Genomic DNA, 5,000 nt, shown 5'->3' on the forward strand with positions numbered 1-5,000 from the left:
CCTCGTGCTATCGATCTCAATTAGCCGCTAATATGGCGGAAATGATCGTGAAGCACCGAGTCATCTGCCTCTTTATCCCGACACAGAATGAGGCAGGAAAGAGAGTGGCATTCAGCACGACCAGAGGAGACGGGAATAGAAAAATCGATTCGAGTGAAACTCGAGGCAGGTTAGCTGTAAGGAATCGCTCACTGTCACACAGAATATCTTCTTATATCAAAGGTAAAGCGAGGCGCAATGCAACCTGCTTCATACATCTGAGTCAGGAGGCAGTAAAAAGCCGTACACGCGTACAGAAGAGATTCGGATCTAACTCGAGTCTCGATGGTTGTGAAAGGGGCGGAGCTATAAGACGACTTAACTGTGGAGGCGACACAGTCGACATGAGATAATGAGATAATCCCAGAAAAATGAGACAAACTGAGCCTGAATATCTGGTGAGAGGGATGTTTGTTTTTATTACAACGTGATTAGCAAAAAATTCACTTCTTTAAAAGTGGAGTTTGTTTCTTTCTTTCTTTCTTTCTTTCTTTCTTTCTTTCTTTCTTTCTTTCTTTCTTTCTTTCTTTCTTTCTTTCTTCTTTTTATTTCTTTATTTATTTATTTATTTATTTGTTTCTTTATTTATGGGTTATATATTATTTATTTACTTTAATTATAAATGTATTTCTTTATTTATTTATTTATTATTTATTTATTTTTTTATAAATTAATTTATTTCTTTCTTATTTATTTATGCATGCTTTTTATTTCTTTATTTATTTATTTCTTTCTTTCTTTATTTTCTTTATTTCTCTTTCTTTCTTCTTTTTCTCACTTTCTTTCTTTCTTTCTTTCTTCTTCTTTATGCCGCTTTTTTCTTCTTTCTTCTTTTTTCTCACTTTCTTTCTTTCTTTCTTTCTTTCTTTCTTTCTTTCTTTCTTTCTTTCTTTCCTTCTTTCTTTCTTTTTTCTCACTTTCTTTCTTTCTTTCTTTCCTTCTTTCTTTCTTTCTTTCTTTCTTTCTTTCTTTCTTTCTTTCTGCCTGCTTTTTCTTTCTTTTTTTCTGCCTGCTTTTTCTTTCTTTCTTTCACTCTTTCTTTCTAAACTATTGAAATAAATCTCAATGCATTCCAGCATTAAGATGAATAATAAACACATTAAATCTAATGATTATTAATAAGAACATTATTACATTCGTGGCTAATCCAAGGTTAATCCAAGATCATACAATTCTGTAATCCCAAATGTAATTATCTTGGATTGAATAATTCCATAAACATTAATTGCAGAAGTTAATAAACCGTGAATGTAATAATCCACCAAATGAATGACACCAAAATGTAAGATTTTTGTGTCCATAGTTATTATTAGAGATTACATTTTGTTCCCAAGTCACAATTCATTTAAACTAATTAAAGAAAATGATCATTAAACAATCCCATAATAATCTCCCTGCTCTCTCTCACCTTTACCTGTCAGTCGTTACAGTTTGTAAACTTAACATCATGTTCCTCAATTTCCTCATTCTGAGATCTACATAAGTGAACTCACGATCTCGAGGAGAGAGAGCGAGATCGAGAGAGAGATCGAGAGTCAGAGGAGAGGGAGAGAGAGAGAGAGAGCGAGGAGAGAGATCTCTGAGAAGAGAGCAGCTCTCTATCATCTATCTTAGAACAATCTTCTTATCATATCTCTCTATTCTATCTCTCTCTACATCTCTTATATTCTGATAGTATTCTCTCTCTATCTCTGCTCTCTAACTATCTCCCTATCTCTCTCTTCTCTCTCTCCCTCTCTCTTTCTCTTCTCTCACTCTCTCTTTCCCTCTCTCTCCCTCTCTTCTCTCTCTCCCTCTCTCTTTCTCTTCTCTCACTCTCTCTCTTCTCTCTCTCCCTCCCTCTTTTTCTTCTCTCCCTCTCTCTCGTCTCTTGCTCTCTCTCATCTCTCTCTCTCTCTTTTCTCTCTCTCTCTCCTTCTTGCTCTCTCTCTCTCTCTCTCTCTCTCTCTCTCTCTCTCTCTCTCTCTCTCTCTCCCTCTCCCTCAGTGCTAAATACAACTTTTACTCTTTCTCTCAGCTGTGGCGACATTTGTCTCGTTTTTCATAGATTATCTGCTCCAGACGTTTTTCTTCTCATTGCCATGGAGAGTCTCATATCTCCCTTTAATGCTTCTCTTAATGTTTAGTCAATAAAAAAAGCACTTTATTCTTTAATTATTTATTCTTTCCCTTTGACCTTACCAAGAAGTCAAACTTTCTCTCTAAGTGTCTCAGCAGCCTTCACATCCAAAAATAATCATCTATAATCTATATCTATCTATCTATCTATCTATCTATCTATCTATCTATCTATCTATCTATCTATATCTATCTATCTATCTACAGTATATCTATCTATCTATCTATCTATCTATCTATCTATCTATCTATCTATCTATCTATAGTATATCTATCTATCTATCTATCTATCTATCTATCTATCTATCTATCTATCTATCTATCTATCTATCTATCTATCTATCTATCTATCTATCTATCTATCTATCTATCTATCTATCTATCTATCTATCTATCTATCTATCTATCTATCTATCTATCTATCTATCTATCTATCTACAGTAGATCTATCTATCTATCTATCTATCTATCTATCTATCTATCTATCTATCTATCTATCTATCTACAGTAGATCTATCTATCTATCTATCTATCTATCTATCTATCTATCTATCTATCTATCTATCTATCTATCTATCTATCCACACATTCATTCATTTATCTATTCTATTCATTCATTCATTCATTCATTCATCCAGGGGCGGTACTAGGATGTCATCTTTAGGGGTTTTGGCCCACAGTGAGAATTTAAAACAAGAAGAGTTCTATATTATATATTATATGACAACTCTGGTAATAAGAATATTGACATTTCACTGCTTTTGGTTGCCGTCTTTGCGTCTTTCCGCCGATTAACGTCATAGATAAACGCCTCCAGCTCTGACTGCGCGTGCACGCTGCGCGTACCTGTGCTTCTCCGTTCTAATAACGCAGACAGCTGATGACGCAATATTGAAAGACTACAACGCACGCGCGTAAAAGCAAAGTAAAAAAAATCGCTCTTGGATCAAACTGATAAATAATTTTCTTTCCCATCGACGACATGTCCTGCATTTTAACGTCATTTTTATTGTTTATTTATGAAAGTAAAATTATAGTTTTAGGGTGGCTGAGATCACAGACAGGGGGCGCTGGAGCCACCCTAAAAAAGGCCTAGAACCACGCCTGCATTCATTCATTCATTCAATCATTCACACACTCATTCACACACTCATTCAAACATTTATTCACACATTCATCTACACACTCACCTACACACTCATCTACACATTCACCTACACACTCATTCACACCTAGGGGAAAGTCACCAGTATATAATATCATTTCACTAGTCGTTAGTGAGCAGCATTATAGTTTATTTATAGTTTATATAGCATAGAGATAAATCTCTCTCTCTCTCTCTCTCTCTCTCTCTCTCTCTCTCTCTCTCTCTCTCTTTCCACACCAGGCATTAGAACTGAACGGTATTAATACGAGAGTTGCCCAAGAACCTGATGGTCACTCTGACTGACTGAGCTTCAGAGATCCTGTGTGGAGATGGAAAAAAAAAAAGAAGCTCCTCCTCAGGCTGTGAGGAAGAAGATTCTCTGGTCTGATGAAACCAAGATTGTACTGTTTGGCCTATATTCTAAACGTTATTTCTGGAGGAAACCAAGCACAGCTCTTCACCTGCCCAGTAGAACTCCAACAGTGAAGCATGGTGGTGGCAGCAGAGACTGGGAGACTGGTCAGGGTTCAGGGAAAGCTGCATGGAGTAAAGTACAGTTGTCCAACACAACAACGACCCTGAGCACACAGCTCAGACAACATGGGGGTGGCTTAGGGACCACTCTGTCAGTCCTGGCTTGAACCCTCTGAATAGACCCGAGGCTGTAATTGCTGCCAAAGTTGTTTCAAAGAAGTTCTGAGTAAAGAGTCTGAATTGTACAGAAATGTACTGAGTGTAGATTATAGAGCGATTATTGTATCGGGCTGAAACACAACAATGTTGATAAAAGGGCTTTAAATACTTTCTGAATTCACTGTATATATTTTATACTATTTTAGTTTCTCTACCAAACTCACACGCAGGTCAAAACATGATGTACTGTAGCAGTGGAGCTGAAAATGTCAAAAACTTAGAAGTGAGATTATAATATCCCTCACACACACACACACACACACACACACACACACACACACACACACACACACACACACACACAACTTTTCTATGGAGACAAACAGTGATTGATGCTAGATATATGTAATATTTTGGAAGCAGGTTTAAAAGTGATAGTCATAGACTATCATACTGTAGACAGTCAAACACACACAAACACACACACACACACACACACACACACACACACACACACACACACACACACACACACACACATAAATACACACACTCACCTGTAACTCAAACACACACAAAAAACTGTACTGTAACTCAAATACACACACAAACCTGTAACTCAAACACTCACCTGTAACTCAAAAACACACACACACCTGTAACTCAAACACACACTCACACACACACACACACACACACACACACACACACACACAAACACACACACACACACCTGTAACTCAAACACACACACTCACCTGTAACTCAAACACACACAAACCTGTAACTCAAACACACACAAACCTGTAACTCAAACACACACAAACCTGTAACTCTAACACACACAAACCTGTAACTCTAACACACACTCACCTGTAACTCAAACACACACAAACCTGTAACTCAAACACACACACAAACCTGTAACTCTAACACACACACTCACCTGTAACTCAAACACACACAAACTTGTAACTCTAACATACACACAAACCTGTAACTCTAACACACACACTCACCTGTAACTCAAACACACACAAACCTGTAACTCTAACACACACAC

General features: G+C 36.9%; 1 protein-coding gene across 1 annotated transcript in view; it reads right to left on the reverse strand.

The window, feature by feature from the left end:
* LOC113640011 (cadherin-4-like) overlaps positions 1 to 5,000 on the reverse strand; it is a 194,803-nt gene that overhangs the window by 94,265 nt on the left and 95,538 nt on the right. The gene's annotated exons all lie outside the window — the stretch shown is intronic.

Source organism: Tachysurus fulvidraco, chromosome 23, assembly GCF_022655615.1.
Source record: "Tachysurus fulvidraco isolate hzauxx_2018 chromosome 23, HZAU_PFXX_2.0, whole genome shotgun sequence".
NCBI lineage: Eukaryota > Metazoa > Chordata > Actinopteri > Siluriformes > Bagridae > Tachysurus > Tachysurus fulvidraco.